This window comes from Pseudochaenichthys georgianus, chromosome 8 (assembly GCF_902827115.2).
Source record: "Pseudochaenichthys georgianus chromosome 8, fPseGeo1.2, whole genome shotgun sequence".
NCBI lineage: Eukaryota > Metazoa > Chordata > Actinopteri > Perciformes > Channichthyidae > Pseudochaenichthys > Pseudochaenichthys georgianus.
The window spans coordinates 31,696,027-31,718,881 of record NC_047510.2 but is presented as its reverse complement, the minus strand read 5'-3'; the positions used below and the strand labels follow the sequence as shown (position 1 = coordinate 31,718,881).

Genomic DNA, 22,855 nt, shown 5'->3' with positions numbered 1-22,855 from the left:
TTCTGCCGGAGAGAGGGGAGGCCGTCCCAAAGCTTGCTGCTGTATTTACTCCCTCCATCTGACAGGAGGGAGCCGCGTTGAGCTGCGAGTGTGGCTGCAGACGGAGTTCACTCCATCACGGAGGGGTAGGGTCGAGGGAGTGGTTTGGAATTGGGCCTCACTCAGGTTGCTTGGGACTTCCCCCCCCCCCTCCGTCATAAGACTGATTTCCTTTTTGCCCGAACAACTTCAGGAAGATCAGCGTCTCCAGTCTACTCTGCAGTCATTTCAACTTTCTGACGGCGTTTTCACAGCCATGCCGTCAGTAAACCGGCTGTATGTGTTTCTTTTGTTTGCCGTGGCTTCGACCTTCGCTTCTGCTGACAGTAAGTAGTCCGTGTTTATGTGAAATCTCGGGTAGTTTTTGAAGGATTTAATGGCTTAACTACAACAGGTAGTGGTTACCTGTAAGCACGCATGGACGTTTGTACATTGTTCTCGCACTTTCTGTCAACTGTTGGGATTTATGATGTGACCACTTGAGTTGAATTTGTTTTTCTTACCTATTCTTACACATAGTTAACAGGGTAATCCCCAGATTTACAAGGCTTCTGCCACTGAAATGTTTAAGCTTTAATTTTAATTGTCGTTTAATTCATTAATCTTATTAATTGAAAACAAAGAAGAAGAAATTCAGACATGCATGGGGAGGATATTTTAGAGAGACGGCAAGCGCATTTCGTGGCATCTGCAGGCAGTGGCAAGTCCTTCCGGCAGATGCCACAGAGGCCGCTACTCTGTGGTAGCTGTGGCAAGTACTTCCGGCATATGCCACAGATGCCACAATTTGCCGAGGCATCTGCCGCTGCTCAACGGGAGTTGCTACAAGATGCCAGAGTAGAGAAGGTTTACTGCAGCTGCCACTCGCCTTCCGTGGCAAATGCAGCTATTTAAACCCGTATTTATCGTGTAAAATGTCGCTGTTTAGGCATGACTTTATCGAACTGATCTGTACACAGGACTGATGTGCGATCTCTATTTTCAAAAAGATTATACATTATCATTTCTATTCAATTTTACTTGGAGCATGGTTTGCTAAAATAAACAAACGTGCTATATTTATGATGAAATATTGGCGAGTGAGGGTTGCAACGCCCTTGGCAATTGTCGCTTCTTGAGGGGAGTTTCCACTGCTTGCTATAAACCAGGTGTATGACTAGTAAAGACCATATACAGTCTATGGTAAAGACAAATAATTAACAAATAAATATCTGTATTGACACAGCAACGTGTACACTGGTGTTATTAGACTTGGCTACAGCTGTAACTGATTGCAGTTGCCACTGCTAGTGAGATGCTAAGTTTACTTTATAAATTAGGCAAAGGACTTATATTTGCCCCATGCCTTCAGCAGCAGCAGGCCATTCACTTTGATTTGATCCAGTTATGAAATGTCATCATTTCGACAATAAAGAAATGCTACATAAACGTTATCTTGCACGTTTTATCGAACCATCTCCGTTTCTAGCTTTCAATATATTTAAAAAGAGATCTCTCTCATCTGCGTGCGGGGGCGGGGCCTCACAGACATGCTGCTGTGCTGTGCACAGTTCTGCCGGTAATGAATATTAGGATACATTTTGTGAGGAAACTTTTCCACCAATAATTCCAATAAGTATTCCAACATGTATTCACTAAAGGTTTACCAAAGTAACTGTATTCGGATTAGTTGTTTATCAAATGTAACGCGAGCTGAATACAGTTAGGCTACTTGTTTTTTGTATTCTGATTACGTAACGCCGTTACATGTGTTCCATTACAACCCAACCCTGTGTACAGATCATCAGTCCTGTGTACAGATCAGTTCGATAAAGTCATGCCAAAACAGCGACATTTTACACGATAAATACGGGTTTAAATAGCAGCATTTGCCACGGAAGGCGAGTGGCAGCTACCAGGCATTTTGATCTGACTGCGGCCGCGCTGATATTATAACGCCAGAGAATTTCCACACCAGTGTATAAAACTCCCCCACTACTCTCATGGCCCGTCCACACAGCGGCGTGCGCTGAAGCTTGCCGGTGGGCGTGTCTCAAACTCGACCAACAACCAATCACATGAATCTCCCGCCCCTGACACACAAGCAGCGGTTTGATTGGCTAGAGCTTGTACTGGCATATGATTCGATTGGCTGACGCTTCTGCCGAGGCGTCAAAAGTTGAACATTGCTCAACTTTTGCAGCGAGCCACGCCAGCTACGCTCCGCGTCGCTTCCCACGATGCATTTCGGCTAAAAGTGACATCACCCCATTCAAAGTGAATGGTGAAGCGTCAACGCACGCCGCTGTGTGGACGGGCCGTTACGGCCCCTACACACGGCGGCGTGCGTTGCCGCTTGGCGGTGGGCGTGTCTTGAGTTTGGGGAATTAATGCGAGCAGCCCGACCAACAACCAATCACATGAATGTCCGTCCCGGACATACAAAGCAAAGCATTCATGCTACATCCATGCTGGCTAAATATACTGTCTATGCTTGCTAGCTGTCCATTCAAACGAAATACACTGGATATAAACTCCCCAAACAAGCGAAAACCTACCAGTTTCCCCCACTGTCTCTGCCACCTCCCCCCATGCCTGGCTCCTCCGGTTTGTATCCCTGTATGTTCCCTACCGCCACGATCATTTTCTCCTCCTTTTGTTGACATATGGGAAATAACTGCGGTCTGGCTCTCCCAACATACACCCGGTTTGATTGGCTACTGCTTGTACTGTCAGATTTACATACGAGGGATTTGATTGGCTGACGCCTCCGTCGAGGCGGCAAAAGTAGAACATTGCTCTACTTTTGCAGCGAGCACCTCGAGAGAAGCTACACTTTGCTCCCACAATGCAGTTCGGCGAATCGTGACGTCACCCTATTCAAAGTGAATGGGCAGAAGCGGCAACGCGCGCCGCCGTGTGTAGGGGCCGTTACTCTGGCATCTTGTGGCAACTCCCGTTGAGCAGCGGCAGATGCCTCGACAAATTGTGGCCTCTGTGGCATATGCCGGAAGTACTTGCCACAGCTACCACAGAGTAGCGGCCTCTGTGGCATATGCCGGAAGGACTTGCCACTGCCTGCAGATGCCACGAAATGAGCCAGGCCCTATACTGATATTTAAGTGAATGTGACATGTAGCCTTGTGACCCCTTTGTAGGAAAAGCAATACACAGTGTTGATGCACCAATATACTATCATACAAGTAATATAGGCCAGCTCAACCCAAAAAATAAATATCAATATTAGTCAATTGTCAGATACTCAACATAGGACCTCATCTTCAACTGTATTGTTCTTTTTCAGCTGACATGACTGTTCTGTAGACATTTTGTTGTCTCAATAGGCACGCAATGACTCTAAATAATAATGATCACGCCACCAAACACACATTCAAACTAAAGCAACCAGCTGTTTGGAAAATGTGAGAAGTAGAAAATACAGGTATTTGAGTTCAACATGTAAGAAGTAGAAAGTACAGGTATTTGAGTTCAACATGTAAGAAGTAGAAAGTACAGGTATTTGGGTTCAAACTGTAAGAAGTAGAAAGTACAGGTATTTGTGTTTAACATGTAAGAAGTAGAAAGTACAGGTATTTGTGTCCAACATGTAAGAAGTAGAAAGTACAGGTATTTGTGTTCAACATGTAAGAAGTAGAAAGTACAGGTATTTGAGTTCAACATGTAAGAAGTAGAAAGTACAGGTATTTGAGTTCAACATGTAAGAAGTAGAAAGTACATAATGTAAGAAGTAGAAAGTACAGGTATTTGAGTTCAACATGTAAGAAGTAGAAAGTACAGGTATTTGAGTTCAACATGTAAGAAGTAGAAAGTACAGGTATTTGGGTTCAACATGTAAGAAGTAGAAAGTAAAAAGTCGTCAGAAAAATAAGTAGTGGAGTAAAGTACTGATACCAGAAAGATGTACTTAAGTGCAGTAACGAAGTATTTGTACTCCACTACTTCCCACCTCTGCTACTCAGTGCTAATGTTGTGTGATTTCATCTCAGAGATGACAGCAGCCACGGTGTACTGGGACCCCGAACACAAGATGGTCCTGCTGAAGGAGGGGGTGCTGGAGACCGAGGGGGGTGCGTACGGGTATCTGAATGACACCCTGTCCACCTCAGGCTGGAGCATCCTGGAGATCCGTGCCGGGTACGGGAAGACCCCTGAAACCGATGAGATGACCTTCTTCCTGGCCGGCTACCTGGAGGGCTACCTGACGGCCCAGTGAGTCTCTATGTGCTGTCTTGTTGCCCTCTGTGGGGGGAATTCTTAAGAGAAACTGATAAATGATTCCTCATGGACAAAGTTTGTCTTTTGTTATATTTAATAAAGTAATAAAGAAAGTCAATAGACAAGTGAAATCGATCCCAAATGTAGGAACGGAGCTACTTCCGAGAAGTTCTGCGCCCCGAACACAGCTCACAGTCTCACTATATAGGAGAGAAAAGCCAACTGGTCCCACACTTAAAGTCCCTTAGGCATCATCTAAACATCCCCCCCATTACACCATAAACCCCCCGTCCTTAACCCTTTGCATATCCCCCTTTTACACTTCCTTTTGCCCTCCAGAAATGTAGATCCTCAACATGTCTAAACACATGTTGTTAAACACATACAATGTAACAGTGTAAAAGGCAACCAGAGTATAAGACTATATGTTTTAAATGATTATATGATAATTTGACATTCTCCAAATAGAGACCTTTCAATCTACAACGTCTACTAATGCCGCTGAAACAGCTATTAATCCAGCATATTTGATGCAAGGTTGTACAAATATATTCAAAACGGATAGAACAAGTGGTGACTGGTCACATTTACAGATAAGATGCAGGGTTTAAGGCGTTTACAGTTTTTGTTATTTTGATTTCATTTATTTCACATTTTCTTCCTCCCCAGGCAGATGATGGACCACTACACCAACATGTATCCGCAGCTGATCCAAGACCCAAAGATCCTCGAGCCAGTTCAGAGTTTCATGTCGTGAGTTTGTTCTCTTTTCCTTTTGAAAAATCAAAACCGCAGCAAAACATACGGTTCACTTTCATCATATCCTCTTTTCAGTGGCCAGACATTTTAACTGACAACATGTTCATTTCAGTCACACAACTCACGTGTTTCTTAATATGTTTATTAGAAGCAGCATATAGTTTGAGTTTGGCGTCTAGGCTCGGGCCTCATCACTCCACAGATTTACAGAGAACATTGAGTGATGATTAGATAACTATCCCCCGAGCCTACAGGTGGAAGCTGGGGTGGGGGTGGGGCGAGCAGCAGCATTCAACACAGCAGCAGGAACATGAACGTGGCAGCAGCAAGTGGACACAGAAGCAGCAGCACAGCGAGGAGGCAGAGGCAGGAAGACCTGGCAGCTTCAATAGAGCGGCATGTTTAGCAGAATGTGATTGGTTGGTTGAAAGAGGGACGAGGTGCGTCACGTGTTCATGTATCATTGGTGCTCGAGTTTGGTGGTGTAGTATTTGATGGGAGTTCGTAACTGTTCCAAGGAGCTTAATTGTCCTTCGAGGTATCTGTGACCCTGAGTGGCTACGGGCTAAAGGCAAACGTTTGCTCCGTTTATTACTCTGATATCCTAAAATTCAGACAGCCGATGACTAAAGTCCTTCATTTAGTTACATATGTATTGCAAAACTAATCGTGCATGGGGAAAGTGTGGCTTGAAGACTGGATAAAAAGTCCATTTGGGTTAGCTTCTGGCTAGCATTAGCTTGTTTCTCCTGATAACCTAAAATGCAGACGCACGATGACTTCTGGTTTGTAAATCGTTGGGAAACATTTTGAATAATAGAAGTAGGCCTACACAACTTTTTTACTATTTCTCTTACGGCATTCGGCTTCTCTTGTCCAGAGTGGATGTATATGTAATAGGGATGGGAATTTGAAAGCAAATCTATATTCGAATATTCGACCCCCCAAAAAACGGTTAACCGGTTAACCGAAATGTACATATCCTATAAAAAAAAAAATTGGGTAAACACATTTTTTCAGAATTTTTTTTTTACCCAATTTTTTTTCAAGATTTTTTTAGAAATACATACATGTTCAAATAAGTGTAGAAACCAAGTCGAATTTGTCAAATGTATTGAACTGGTGATCACAGTTTGACAGCTATAGGCCTACAGCTTTCATGTGTGGAGGCGATTCACAATCAGGCCAGCTGTAGAGAAGACCCTCTCAGCAGGAACGGAGGTTGCGGGTATAGCAAGGTTAGCATGTATCAATAAGTTTAATTTGGCATAGTTTGACCTCTACACCGCACTCACTAACCTGGTCGAAGTATATTAGAGTGTAAATAATTACCGGACTATGACTGGTAAAATGTTGAATACCGGCAAAACTAAATCTCTCCAGTCAAAATGTCCATGTACTTTGCCGCCACACACGGTTGCCAAGCAGCGCTTATTGTTGTTTAGGCTGGCCACTCATGTGTCGGGAGTGTTGACAGGGGGCGGGGGAGCACGCTCATGAACTGTTAGCGCCAGAACCTCGCAACGGCTGCGGAGCGCATTTGCGCCACATTTGGGCCTAAGATGAGGTTTGAGTCTGCGTGATCTGCGTGTAGGGAGGGGCAGCAACCATATCATTGGCTAGAACTAGCTAGATCTGATGGATTTTGACATGAATGCGAGTGAAGTATAACCGGACACGAGAGAGAGAGATCAGCACCTGCAGCTCTGCCCGCTGTGAGGGACCGGTGAGCGGAGCAAAACACACCTTTAGACGTCACCTAACACATTTAGCTATGGCACTGTCGTATACATTGAATTATTCAATTTGATAATATGTAATCAACTTAGGCATCACTCCAAAAAAAATTATTAATACATTTTCTTTTTTAATAAAAATATTCATAACTCATATTCGAATACCTGAATCATTTCGAATATTCGATTAATCGTTCCCATCCCTAATATGTAAGCATTATTGGTTAGGAAGAGGAAAAACAGAAACAACATTATTGTGCTGAAACTTTTTAAGTTGCAGTGTTTAAAATATGAACCAAAGGGATTTTATTTCATTCATAGCATGATTCCAGTTTATTTACATGTTGGACTTCACGTCTTCAGAGTCTTTGACGTTGAGTGTTTGGGCATTAAGTAATTCTAATGAGCAATGACAACAGTTAATTGCAAACGTTGCTGTTGGGCGTGTAGGAATCAGGACTCGTGGACCAGAGAGCAGGTGAAACTGAACAAGAGCTCTGATCCTCTGTGGAGACACGCCGGCTTCATCGTGGCTCAGATGGATGGACTGCAAGCAGGAGTCGCAGAATGGGCCAAGAAACGAGGGAAAAAGGTAGAAAAGCCACATAATTATAACATTATCTTATTGAAACTTGTTTAAACCGGCTCTCGAAGCAAACTTTTCGTCACATCCAAAAATATGCCACAACAAGAGTGAGACCAATATAAACCAATAGGAAACATCAGGTTTGAAGTATATACATACCACATAGAAGTTCCCTGACAAAGCAGTCACCATGAAGGTATGAATATGAAGTTTATCTTCCGCTTTAAGATACTTATGTTTTAAAGCTTTAAATAGGGCTCTGCCAAGTTCTTATTTAAAATGAGGAACCTCCAATTCATACCAAACTTGTGACTCATTTATCACAGTTTGTTTCACTCTAAAAATGTAGAGACATGAGATTATATGTCTGTTTGCTCTGTAGATAAAAAGAAGATGCATATTTTCCAAAAGTTAGTTATAATCCAACGAATGATACTACCGTTGGTTCCAAAAGTGTCTTGTTACTATCAATGAAACCGACAATATTGCTGGATAACAATTTAAAACATTGTTTGTATTGCGTCTACACCTCACATACTATTGTTTTATTGTGTTAAGCTACAATTTAAGTTAATTCATATATTTTTGATGACGCATAAACTTAAAAACGCAGCTTAGGAAGTGCAGATATGGAATGAAAATCTCCCGAATTCAGTGATTTAAGCCAGGGGTGTCAAACTCAAGGCCCGGGGGCCAAATCCGGCCCGCGACTTCATTTTATGTGGCCCCACAAGAGCTTGCAAAAAATATGATTATATTATACGGTTACATGCTACTTTACAGAGGCACGTTGCCCATAAACTACATGTCCCACAATGCATCTGAAATTTGACTTTTCTCTCAGAATTTGACTTTTCTTTTTTTAAATGTCACTTTTTTTTCAAAATGTCACTTTTCTTTTTTGATTTTGACTTTTTTTTTAATGTGACTTTTCTTTTTAAATCATTTTGTGACATTCTCACTGAAGAGACTTGCAATTATTTGCCCTAGACTTTTGCTTTCAGACGTAGTTAATTATGAAGGTATTACCCTATCCGATAATAATCCAATGTAGAGCAATAATGTAATATAATACATTATTTTATATATGTTAAATATTATATGTATTTTTATATAGTCTTAAAGTTACAACCGGCCCTTTGAGTGCAACCATAATGCGAATGTGGCCCGCGATGAAATTGAGTTTGACACCCCTGATTTAAGCTATGAACAGTTGTTTTGTAAGTGATACTATTGTGCGGGTGGCTTCTTACTATGGAAGCAGCACTACTAGTCATTTCCCTTCATCTGCTTGTTCCCATAGCCGCTGTCCCTGTTTGCGATCCAGTTCCTGAATGCGGTGGGGGACCTCATGGATCTGATCCCAGCTCTGCACCGCGACTCCAACCCTCCGCTCAAGAACTACAAACTCCCAGCGATGGGACACTGCTCTGCTCTCATCAAGGTCAAAGGGCAAGACATACATGCCTGCTACATACTCTACGTTAGGCGTATGTAAATCAAAGAGTAGACGCAAGAGTCAAGCACACATTAATAGAATGGTATAAGGTGTTTTCATCAAAGCTCCTGTGTACAAAATATTGTTGAGCAAATACATTATGTACCAGCTTTTGCAATCTCAATCTTTATTTATATAGCACATTTAAAACAACCTCAGTTGACCAAAGTGCTGTACAGGCTGTGAGAGAGATTTTCTTTTCAGCAATGTAGATGGAAGGAATGGAGGCTGGAGTCCGCTTTATATCAAACACCTGAGTTTATTGAGAGCCACGGCCGGGAGCATTGGCAGGGTTCTCACACGACTTCATCATGTGAGAGCCACGGCCGGGAGCATTGGCAGGGTTCTCACACGACTTCATCATGTGATTCCCCAGCCAACACTGAAGATTACACAGAAACACAGCGCAAATCTACACAGATAATCAAGGAGGAGCCTCTATTTCGCGCGTCTTCTGATCGATAATCACAAAAACACATGGATTCAGAGACAAAGACAGTCTGTTAAAGTCCTCTGGCAGTTAGTCACAGTCCCCCAACAGGAAAGCGGAACCTTTAACCCTTTAAACCTTTAACCCCCTGCTCTAAGTTATGGCAGACCTATGTGAAACACAAAATGCTTTTTTTGGTACAAACACATAAACAAAAATATTTCCTTCACAGATCCACGCTTTTATCAATTCATTGATAACCAATTAACATTAGTCTAAGAATATTTTCAGTCACTACTTGAATCAAATAAAACGTCCTCAGAGTTGGGTGGATTCCTCATTACATTAATCACATCAAAAGCAGAATAAGATTGGAACAGCCAATCACAATGGTTGATACAGACAACCATAATAGAAAAATCATCTTTCTTCAGTGTTTGATTTCTTTTGTCAAAAAGCACAATAATAACACATATGCAATACAAAAATATAATAGTAAAATATATGTTTCAAAAACAAGATCTTTTATCATTTATCCCTCAGTTAATCTCATTCATCAAACACAAATTCAAATTCAGCTTACATCTTTAAAGATTTACTTTAAGGTAATTACTTATTAAAACACAATTAGAATGTAGGATTATAAGAAATCCAATTGAGGTATAAAATCAGAATCATTAGGGATTCAGTTAAAAATTCACAGTCAAGGTATACATTCACAGTGATGAATCGATCAATCTGTAATCTGTAAAGCTACAGTGTCCTCCATTTTTAGCATTACTTTACGTTTACAATACACTTATTCAAGAGTAAGGCACTTTACTACATACATTTTATTCAAATACATTTGTTCAAAAATCTGAAAAGGAGAAGTCAGACATTTTATTGAAAACAACCTGAGAAAGGAAAAGTCAAAACATTTATTCTTTATTCTGAGTGTCAACTTTAATCAATTTATCAATCGCTGAAAGGAGGTACCCAAGGTACCGGAACTGCCACGGAGACCCATGGGTCTGGAAGCTCGGCGTCGTACATCAACATTGTGTCATCTACAGTAGAGTACCCCACTAGCCTCTGTGGGGCCTGGAGGGTAGTCTTGGCAACCCTGCGTATGGCTAATTTAATTACAGTGATCAAACAGGTCACTAGGATTAGCACAACCAAGATAAACACTGCAACAGTAACAACAAATTTAACCAACCCCGCTCCCCAGGACCCAAGAGTTCCGCTTAAATCCCCAAGTGTAAACCCATGAGTTTCATGCAATTCTTTTATCCCCTTAGCTGTGTCCTGGACCATATCCGTAACTTCAGGTGTGGCGTCAAAGACAAAGGAACAGCACTCTGCACCAATTACTTTACATGCGCCCCCCTGGGCAGCTAAGAGGAGGTCCAGCGCCATGCGATTCTGTAGTGCTACTGTCCTAACTTCCTGCAGTTCTTTATGTTCCGCTAACATCGCGATACTTGATACATTTAGATGATGCTCCACTACTTTGGACCATGCCATGATTTCCTGCTGACTAACATAAATGCCGTACCAAGGCAAAAATAGGCTCGCTACCTGTTGTCCTTTTGTAATGGACCTGCTGTTCCTGTGTAGAGAGGGAAGTATCGCTGCAATCTCATTTGCCTCTACTTTACGGATTAAAGGAATTAGGTAGGCTAGATAACAGGTGCCATAAAAAAACGTCATATGGTACGCAGCCATAAACCCGGTCGCCACAAACTAAGTAAACTCTCTGTGGGAGGCGAATTCTAGCTAATGTTACCCTCACTATGGTATTACAGTCGCTGTGTCCCACATCCGGAGAGGTGTGAGATCCTGCTTCATTCTGGAAACAGATGGACACATTCTTCCATTCGTGTACTGAAATTGGGGGAACATATACTGAACAGTCACGTGTAGGGGGATTGCCTAGGGGTATTGGTTTCGTGCAATCATGTATTTTAACCTCAACGGAGTTCACTGTTCTGGAGCCAAACCAGGGCACCACTGTTACCAAAGCTTCAACCAGCAAAGATGCCAGGTGTGGTTGTTTTGTGCATGTTGGACTTGTGGAATTAACCGAACAATTAGTTTGTACCAGAGCTAACTGGAATCTGTATTCAAAAGCTAGGTTAATGTATTTCTTCACATATATTAGTTTTAAAAACATCAATCGTTTGAAACCGTCAGGCAGATAATTTGTATTTACTGTCTCAACAATGAGAGAGACCAGACCCTTGTACTGTAACGGTTTATCAGAGTCTGTTGGGTATGACGGAGTATAGCAGTCCTCAGCCTCATCGCTAATCCTAGAGTAAATTTCGTTCCAGTTGATTAATTTATAGTCTGCTCTTGCAAACGGGATTGGGCTAAACATGGGAGAATGCATGGATTCTGGCATATTTTGGCATAGCCAACAGTTGCTAATATTACATTCATGGGCGTAGTCTAACATTAAGTTTACTGCAGAATTAGTTTTAGTTTGTTTAAAAGGAGCGATTAAGGCCTTTTTTGAAGAATCTACCTCACCTCCTGAGTGTTTACTTGGAGTGGATGGAACATTTGTTTTTTTCTCTGGTTCAGACAGGTCGCACACAGCAGCACCTGGGTCGGAAACCTGGTAAGCTGGTTTCCTCGTTGTACATTTTACCTGGTAATGATTAAGGATAGTAACATTGTCTGTTATAATATTAGAAATATCTTATTGTTCAATACATTATCAATCTGAAAATATCAATTAATTTATTTGTTTAGTGTGAAAGTGTAATCTGATCTGACAATTAATTTATTTGTTTAGTGTGAAAGTGTAATCTGATCTGACAAAATATATTTGTCACCACTATGTAACACATATCTGTTCATCGGAAATATAAAAACAATCATTAATTGTACATCTGTAATCATCTGGTCATTCAATTCAAATGTTATCTTTGTACAAGAGCTCGAAGAACATGTCCTCCTGACTCGTTCTCCTCCTCTCTTTATGACACAGAATGTCTGGTGTGTGAAGGCATCCTGATACTGTAGATTAGCACTGAGGTGCTGATTGGCTCAAAACTCTTCTTCCCCAGAGCACCATATTTCAAACCCCCCAATTGCTCTGCTTTTTGTGGCTCATTCAGTGAGCACTTTATGATCTCCCAGTGAACCAGAGGCTCATCTGCCTGCATTCCTTCTGCTGTCTGCTTGAGAGCAGAGCCTATTCCAAGTGGCACATCCAGATGCCACCCCCGTGATGGGAGAGGTTAGGAAGAAATCTGCCCTTCCAAGAACCATGGAGCCTCTGAAGCCATCGCTCGTCCTGCAGAGTTGTCTGTTTGGCCCCCCCGAGCAGAAAGATGAAGAAGCATCCCATCCCATCAGAAAGTTGAAGATTAGAATCCTCTCATCTCGAAAGACCTCGTGCCTCCTTGCCCGTGGCTGGGGGTGCTCTCTGCAGCCAGAGGGTGTGACCCTCTCTCTCTGACCCTTGACCTTCAGAGCTGTCCTAGTGATTGGGTTAACACTTCATAGAGATGTTTTCCTGGGTGCAGACAACTCAAAGTAATGGATTAGCACATTATCATTCAATTACAAAAATACGATAGGCCCCTCAGAATTATTTGGGAGCCTTCCTGACACATGCACATGCATACATGTAAGGTTTGTGTTAGTCATTTAACATGCAAGAATCATATACTCATCAGTCCAAAGCAGAGAAATGTTATTTTAAGTTAAATGTGAGCTAGTCCCTGTGGATATAACCCGTTCTCAATTATTCTAAATATTATATTAATTCACCATTTACCGTTTGATAAAAGATTAGTTTATCAGAAGTACATTTCCTCTTCCATAAACATAGGTTTGAGAAATGAATGTTTCAATATGAGATCAATTACTCAAATATAATTGACTCTCCCCTCCCTTTTCTTACATATGTCACATAATGTAATAACAACGTAGGAGTCTATTTAAACATGGTATCGTCTATAAGCTATTAATCGAGAAAACTCAGTATCAGCACGCAACTTGCAAAAACAATTGTGAGAACCATATATTATGCAGGAAATGCACACCTTTGTTGAAAAAACAAAAAAAAAAAAAAAGCATCTCTGATTTGGGAGGAACAGCTTCAACCCCCTTAACATCTGAGTCACCACTGAAGGAGCATGAATGATAGTGGGCGTCTGAGGGTGTCTTTACTGAGAAATGTCAAACAAATTCAAAACCTTACATTTGAAAACAGGTTTGCATTCCTCCACTTAAGGTGACGTTATCATTGGAAACAATAAGAACAAACTATTTTGATATAGAATCTATAAATTGAATCTTTAGAGCAGAACAGAATGGTTGTATTTTTAGCCTAAGCTCCGTGCAGCCTCATGGTCTATATAATGTGAATATATGTAGTAGACAGTAACAGGCCCCTGACAACAGGCCTATACTAAAAATGGTAGGGGCTTTTCACAGCTTGCCAACCTGCAGGCATCCTCTGCATAGCAGTATGGATAGCCTTAAAAAACAAACAAACCCACTCTGTGGTAACGAGAATCATATTTCTGACCCCTGTGCCCAAGTGAAGCCGTTTGACTCATCTGACTGACCCAAGGGTTTGGAGCTGGTGTGACAGGGAGGCTTCCAAGTGTTCAGAGCAGACGTCAAGCTTTCAGTTCATGGCTCGGTGGGGGGGAGCAGACCCACGTGAGACAGTATCAACGGCTGTAAAGTTCAGTTTGAGGAATGTCATTCTCTCTGTGAGCAGGGAATGGTGTCCATTCTCGGACCAGACCATTAATGTCATGTAGCGCAGCCATAGCATCTCTGTGACTGCACTCAGCCGGTCTGTAGTAGGGCAGAGCTGGGTGACATTTAGTGAAGCCGTCCGAAGCCATAGACAACAAACGGAACACAGGATCATCAATGTCTCTCTTTACCAGTGGCTCAATCATAAAAGAAATTAGTGGGGAAATGTGGAACACTAATCCATCATGTGAAATGTTGAGTTAATTTAAATAATTACTTATGGGATGAAATCAAATTATCATTAATATTAGAAACTAAAGTCAGTTAAAATAGGACTTGCACGGATCAGAATCTAATCAATACACCATTTTCCCAGCTCTGTAATGAAATGGATGACAAGCAGGTATGCAAACTTGTCACCTTTTGAATCCAAACTAGGTCGTTTGTGTGATTCATGTAGATCTGCAATACAAATATTATTTGGGGCATGGGCAAGGTTGCCAACTCTGGGTACCTGGCTGGATTGAGATTTCGATATCATGGGTTTAATTACACACATGCGCACGAAATGACTGCTATCGTGTCAGTAGCGGGACCTTAGCATATATGTAGGATATGTATATAATATATATATAAATGCACAATATTGGACTCAGACTATAAAAGGGCACACAGTGTCATTCACTAATGAAAGTCAAACACATGTTTGTTTCCACTGTTTTATTGTGTGCCTGTCATGATAAGCAATTAATTGACGTATCAGCTCCTGAGTATTTTTTTTTTTTTTGGGTAATCTATGGTAGGGCTAACTCATACAGTGGTGGGGCTCAAATCAGTATTTGAAATGTAATTACATATTGATTGATTGATTGAAAAGTTTATTAACAGCTTGTATATTGGGTACAGTACAGCTCAAAAAATACAATTGTCAAGGGGATGCAGACCAGAGAAAGACTTTCGTCTTGTTTACATCAGGGTCCCCCATTTCCAATTCATCATGTCATTTAAGACATATAAGACATATTTGACATACAGATGGCTATATCGCCCCCTTGACGGTGAAACGCCACGCATGAGGTTTGGATTATTTCCCTGTCTCAATCCAAATGGAACTGTATGAAATAAAAAGGCACATTTGTGTGACAAAATTGACATGCTGAAAACCCAACCCCGCAGCGGCGCTGTCTGGGTTTTTTTTTTGAAATACTAACATAAAATACACATTCTCTCTTGAGATGAAAAAGAAATCCATCGACAGTATTACTACACGACATATTTAAATGAAGCTGAACCTGCTGCTCCTCACAGAGGAAAAAAGGCTGTGTGAATTACTTTACATTCGTGGATCCCCCACTGTCCTGTGTGTGAAAACGGAAGACAGCCCACACACCTATCAATCATCAAACCGTGGGGTCCTATTTCATTATGTGATGAGTTCTATCAACACGTAATGTTGTATCAATGTATATCGAGATGTGTTACCGCAAAATTATTCTCCGTCGGGACTTCCTGCAACAACACCACGCCGCCACCTCGATTCTGATAGGCCAGAATCTATTATCAAAGATGTCCTATTTAAGAAGACGATCACTACGTGACAATCTGCAGCCGCTTGTTCTTGAGTAGAAGTACCAGAGTGTATGCATACTATGTTACAGCAAGAGTACTGCATTAAAAATGTTACTCAAGTGAAAGTAGAAAAGTATTCTCATCAAAATATAGTGGAAATAGCGACAGTCGTTGTGCAGATTGGTCCATTTCAGAATAATATATATGATGTGTTTTATAATGATTTATCATCAAAGTGTTCTCAAAGCTGGTGAAGGTGCAGCTAGTCTGAAGTACTTTGTAGACTGCAGGGTAGCTGGTGGATTTACTCCAGGTGGAACTAAAGTCTGATTTAACACTTGATTAGATTTCACATCATTCATCCAGATCCGTAAAGTAACTAAAAGGTATGAAATACATGTAGCGGAGTAGAAATACACCATGTACCTCTGAACTGTAGAAGTAGAAGAATAAAGTGGCAAAACATTTAAATACTCAAATCAAGTACAAGTATCTCAAAATAGTGCTCAAGTATAGTACCTGTTGACTTTATGAACTTAGTTACACCAGTGGCTATACAGATAGAAAGACTAAGCCTTACCCAGAGGCATGAAAACACATCTATGAAAAATGCTCAACAATGCTGCCAGAACCACAAACTGACTGCTACAATTAAAATGAATGCCTCTATCCATCTCCATCAGATGTATATAGCACCTTTCAACGCAAGGCAATTGAAAGTGCCTTACAAAAAAATGAAAGACATTAAGCATTAAAAGAAAAGCTAATAAAATAAGCATTAAAAGGACAAATACATGGATAAAAGTTACAGTGCGGTCTAAGATATGACTAGTTCAATTAAAAGCATAATAACTGAACGCTGCTTCTCCATGTTTAGTTCTGACTCTGGGGACAGAAAGCTGACCAGTCCCTGAAGACCTGAGAGATCTGGATGGTTCATAGTTTAGCAGGAGGTCAGAAATGTATTTTGGGCCTAAACCATTCAGTGCTTTATAAACCAGCAGCAGTATTTTGAAATCTATTCTTTGACACACAGGAAGCCAGTGTAGAGACTTCAGAGCAGGAGTGATGTGATCCACTTTCTTAGTGTCAGTGAGGACTCGAGCAGCAGCGTTCTGAATCTGCTGCAGCTTTCTAATATATATTTTTTTTTTTTTTTGTGAGACCTGTGAAGACACCATTTCAGTGTCCAGTCTACTGAAGATAAAAGCATGGACAAGTTTTTTTTTTTTTTTTTTTTTTCAAATCCTGCTGTGACATTAGTCTTTAATCCTAGATATGTTCTTTAGGTGATAGTAGGCTGATTTAGTAACTGTAAATCACTTACACGTGTGTGTGTGTGTGTGTGTGTGTGTGTGTGTGTGTGTGTGTGTGTGTGTGTGTGTGTGTGTGTGTGTGTGTGTGTGTGTGTGTGTGTGTGTGTGTGTGTGTGTGTGTGTGTGTGTGTGTGTGTGTGTGTGTGTGTGTGTGTGTGTGTGTGTGTGTGTGTTTGGGTGTAGCCAGATGTTCCTCTTTGTGCCTTTAGGCCATACAACCCCCAATGGTCGCTCTGTGGTCTTGCTCAGATTCTCTGCCCCTCCAAAGGTCACGCCTGTGATTGACCTCGGGTGCAGGATTTTAGGAGCAGAGGAAAGGGGAGATTCCGTCCAAAATGCAAACCTCTCCATGACTTGTCTTTAAAACGTTCTTTAAGTCCTGTATTAAGTCTTCTGTTATGTAGCGGAAAATCCCATTTAAAAATGAAGAGCAAAATAGTTTAGTTTACTTCTCTGTCTGTTCGGATTTGGAAATGTTTATGATTTATTTTGTGTGCTCGTGAACGAGAGAAGGAGAAAAAAACATCTACCTTTGAACTGCAATTACTTATCTTAAAATTGCAACATTATACTCCTTAAAAAAAAATTGCTCAATTCGTTTAAACACATTTATTATGTGCACAATAAAACCTCAACAAGTATATTGATCCTGGCTTAACCAGCGACCTTTACTCTATTGTTCATAAGCTCAGTATTTGACAACTATTAGGATTGTAGTAATGTCTGTATAGACCAATTGTACTAGAAATAATTTGAAACAGTTTAATAAAGAATGTTAAACTATATTTAAACTGTAATTGAACTTCAACGTATATCAATTATCTGATTCCAGTGGCCAGTTGGAAACAGACAATCAACAAGGTTTTCATTTTGCAGCAACAGCGCAAAAGTTTCAATTACTGTCTGACTACATTGCAGTTAGCTGACGCTTTTATCCAAAGCGACTTACATTAAGTACATTCGACTAGGAAGACACAACCTTGAAGAAAACAGAACCCTATAAGTACATCAGGCCTCACAGAGCCAAGCACCTCAAGTGCTTCTCAACTGGCTATAGATAAGCCAGTCCTCATGTCTGAGTCTGGTTCTGTCTTATCTTCTTTGTTTTGGAATGTGTTCAATACATTACGGTTTTTTTTATTATTCATTATTACCATATAATACATAGATTTAAGAATAAATGAAACAAATAATACAACATTGAGCTGTTTGAGCTTTTCATCTTTACATTATTGTTTTATTTCTCTCAAGTCATTTAATTTTGGTGAAATAACTGAAGTTTTAGTTCATTTTACCCTGGCTGTGGACTGATTCATTATGAGTTGTTACAACGCATGCACAAGACGGCGGGTAGACAAACAAACACGAAACCATTATACAAACAAACACTGCAGTTAGACAAACAAACATAAAAACTCTCAACAACTCAGCCCGACAAAAAACTCTTCCAGCCTATTTTAATCCGAATTAGGGAGACTTTCAGAGGGGCCACTAATTATGAGCCCTCTATCCTCATAATTCTCGTGTATCTGCAAACACAGCCAAATTCAGCAATTCATACAACATTCTCAAACCACACATTAGGCACTTTCTTTAGTTCAAAAGCGTAAATAATTGCGGATAATGCTGTATGCTCCTTTTTTCTGCATGCAGCTCTCCCCAGGGGGCGGAGAATCGGCACCTCAGCAGAAATGCTATTTATCCTCTGAAAGCTCCTAAATTCGGCGATTTGTTTAAATACAAATCTTGCGACATTGCTCTAATTCAGAAAATCCACTTTGCTGGTGCATCTCTCAAAAGTTTCTCTGAATATTTGTTGTGTGTAATTGCCTGGTGAGTTAATTCCAAGAAGCACACACAGAGGAGATCGATGAAATTCGATATTCCTAGGTTATCATTAGCCCCAAATATTCTCATAGTTTTCACATAAGCCGCGTTTGCTCGTAGACACCTGTCCCAGCAACAAACACGGGGAAATCGGCCAGGACAATATCCCCTTGACACCGATTCCTGAGGTTATAGATTAGCCTCCAGATGTAAATGAGTAGAGAAACCCAAAAAAAATGCAGCAGCTCAGTTCTCTCAGGTAATTTTAATACACCGTTGATCTCAAACGCTGGCGAGTCAATCTCAAAATAGAAATGTACTCACCAGCATCCGAAAATATGTTGGTGTCCTGTTCGCGACGCCAATATGTGAGAGAGATTTTCTTTTCAGCAATGTAGATGGAAGGAATGGAGGCTGGAGTCCGCTTTATATCAAACACCTGAGTTTATTGAGAGCCACGGCCGGGAGCATTGGCAGGGTTCTCACACGACTTCATCATGTGATTCCCCAGCCAACACTGAAGATTACACAAACACAGCGCAAATCTACACAGATAATCAAGGAGGAGCCTCTATTTCGCGCGTCTTCTGATCGATAATCACAAAAACACATGGATTCAGAGACAAAGACAGTCTGTTAAAGTCCTCTGGCAGTTAGTCACAGTCCCCCAACAGGAAAGCGGAACCTTTAACCCTTTAAACCTTTAACCCCCTGCTCTAAGTTATGGCAGACCTATGTGAAACACAAAATGCTTTTTTTGGTACAAACACATAAACAAAAATATTTCCTTCACACAGGCAATAAATACAATATAAAAGAACACAAGTTGAATCCAAAAGGACGTCCATGCTGTATGTCAGACTTTAACTGGACAAATGTTGACCCTTGTAATGCAGCGTGATATTCAAAGATGCGAAGGGTTTGTTGTTATGAGCACAAGAGCTACAGCATAGCTGGCACTAAAACACATGAGTAAAATATATTGTGGGTTTCTTTGGAAACATAACAAAAGGGTCCATGTTGCAAAAGAGCTAAAAGACTTGTTTACCTCTGATCCCAAATCGGGTTTGGACGAAGTATAACCCTGAGGTGCAGTCGTGTGATCCACGTTGACACAAACACCAGTCGTTAGTGCTGACACAGGAATACCATATCGACTGTTGAGTCTAACTCCATTTGGCTGTTTCTCTTCAGATGTTGCCTGGCTTTGAGAATCTCCTGTTTGCCCACTCCAGCTGGTACACTTACGCTGCCACAATGCGGATCTACAAACACTGGGATTTCCACATCACTGAGCCCCACACAGCCACTGGGAAACTGTCCTTCAGCAGCTACCCGGGTACGTAGGAACTCACCATAGCAAGAATTCCTCAAAGATAGCATTGGTGACATCGCATCCATTTGCAATCCAAGTTTTCCAGATTGTCAGAAAAGGTCACCTTTCTCTCCAGGTTTCCTCGTGTCTCTCGATGACTTCTACCTCCTGGGCAGTGGTCTGATGATAACCCAGACCACCAACAATGTATTTAACTCCTCCCTGTTTGACTCGATCACTCCTAACAGCCTGTATGCATGGCAGAGGGTCAGGCTGGCTCACAGTTTGGCACACACCGGAGAGGAGTGGGCCAAGACCTTCTCCATGTACAACTCTGGTGAGTCCTAATGGGTATAAAGCACTAAAGGCAGTAACCCTGGGCTAAAGGCTACATTAGCATGGAATAAAACACAGGGTGTATCTGTATCTGCTTGCTTAGGCACCTACAACAACCAGTACATGGTGTTGGACAGGAGCAAGGTGAAGCTGGGCCGCAGTGTTGAAGACGGAGCTCTGACGGTGGTGGAGCAGATCCCCGGGCTGGTGGAGTATTCTGACCAATCACAGGCTCTGCGCAGAGGTACTGTAACATCAGATCTTTTTCCCCCCGTTTTCTTCTGTAGTGTTTTTTAATTTTAAGACTTTCTCTTTGCCTCCATTTTCCACAGGTTACTGGCCCTCCTACAACGTTCCTTTCCACCAGAAGATCTACAAGATGAGTGGGTACGGAGAGATGTGGGAGGAGTACGGAGAAGACTTCTCGTACGATCTCTGTCCCAGAGCCAAGATCTTCCGCCGTGACCATGCTGATGTTAAAGACATGGACTCCTTGAAGCACATCATGAGGTCTAATGGTGTGTGGTTCGTTTTGTTTGGATATCACCATAGAGCAGTGCTTCTCAAAGTGCGGTGTGCGGTCCGCGGACCACTGATGGTCCGTGAGTGCCCCCTAGTGGTCCGTGAGTATATTGGTAAAATTTCACATTTGAAATAAATAATTACATTTAAGTTTTCCGCACTCTCGCGCGAATATCTCCGCAATGGAGCGAGCTTAAGTTTCACTTTTGATTGCATCAAATAGTCCAGCGCAACACCTTGATCACACATGTTGCCACTTCTTTGTACCAGTTTCAGGCGATTTGTAATCTGTTCTAGAAAAACGATGTGTTTTGGAATATTTGTGGAGTTACGTGGTCCGCGAGTGTTTTTTTTATTGGTTAAGTGGTCCTTGGTATGGAAAAGTTTGAGAAACACTGCCATAGAGTGTATAAAATAAGTGGACGTTGTCACCGTTACGTCGCCTGTTTTTTACCAAATGTAACCCTATGGGACCAAATGTGGACAGGCTGTTGATCTGGACAGAAGGGAGGCCTGTCGGATACCGAGTCATGCTGTTGCTAGCTCCCTGGCTTGGTTAGCAAGGTGCATCCGTTATTATGTGAATGCTGGTTCAGTAGCATAAGATTGATCTTCAAATGTTATATCTTCTGCTTCTTGTTATTGAATTTCTTCCGTTCATTCTTTGCTGTCTAGCTACTACAGGATATTTAACCGTATGGAGGCAACAGTTCTGCTCTAAAATGTTTGCTCGTTTGCAGACTACAAGAAGGATCCATACTCTAAGGGGATCCATGCAAGACCATCTGCTGCCGTGGCGACCTGAGTGCAGAGAATCCTTCACCAAAAGGATGCTACGACACTAAGGTAGCGCCTGTCCCCACACTGATCTCACATGACACTGATGACGTATTGAGTAGGCCGACCTTGTAGGTAGCATTGCAAGGGCTCCCTCGACAAGAAGCAATGTGATTTCTTTGTGCAGAAAATAAGACATGGGGAAAATACACGTTATTTGATGATATCTACAAGCTAAAGGTCGGCATTATGACGTGTTAGCAACCCCCGTTTTAAAGACACATGGAAGCAGTGTGGTATTTACTGATATATTTTATTTTGTACAACAAAACGTTAAAACCTCCAAAGCGTCGGTTAACCTCAGACCTTATTTCAGGTCTATAACCGATAACACGTTAAAACAAATATTGACTTGGAGACGAAGGAACCAAATATCCGGTTTTAGGACTCATTTCTGCACCAAATGCCTTTTATCTCAGATTCTCTCTGATCCCCGTGTTGTTGTTGGTCCAGGTGACAGATTTCCACATGGCTGGAGAGTTTGTTGCGGAGGCGGTGAACGGGCCGACGACAGAGGACGGACTCCCGCCGTTTGAATGGGATAGATCCAGCAACATGAGCCACCAGGGTCTGCCGCAGTTCTACAACTTCACCTTCGTCAAGATGCGGCCTCTTATCTTCGAGCCATGAGGGGGGGGGGGGGGGGGGGGTGGTGTGTGTGTGTGTGTGTGTGTGTGTGTGTGTGTGTGTGTGTGTGATTTAGATGCAGTCTGTCTGATGCTTTCAGAGTAATTAATTGTGAGAGTCAGAATTGCGTCCGGCCAACAAATGCTTTCTTTATAAGGTTTTTGCATTTTCTTAGTAACAGTCATTTCCTTCCAACTGATGAAATCTCAAACTTCACACCAGATTTATAATCAGTATTTATATTATTTTTGGTACCTGCAGCCATTTGTGCCTTAAACACTGTTACTTGATGATTTTATAAATGGCAAAATCAATGCACTAAATCAGTGGTTATCTGGAACCCTTTTTGAAATGCTTAAATGTCTGTGATGTGCCAACACCATCCTCAGGTTAAACTTTATGATTCTGATGTGTAACACTGCAAATCTGTTTCATGCCAACATTTGATGTGCTAATTGTTTATTAAAGTTGTACAGCACCGTCCTGTCTCTTGACTTGTGTAACAGTGACTCTTGGGTTGACTTTGTATTGCT

General features: G+C 41.5%; 1 pseudogene; it reads left to right on the top strand.

Moving 5' to 3' along the window:
• Positions 1-82: 82 nt before the first annotated feature.
• LOC117451283 (phospholipase B-like 1) lies at positions 83-22,802 on the top strand (annotated as a pseudogene).
• Positions 22,803-22,855: the final 53 nt, after the last annotated feature.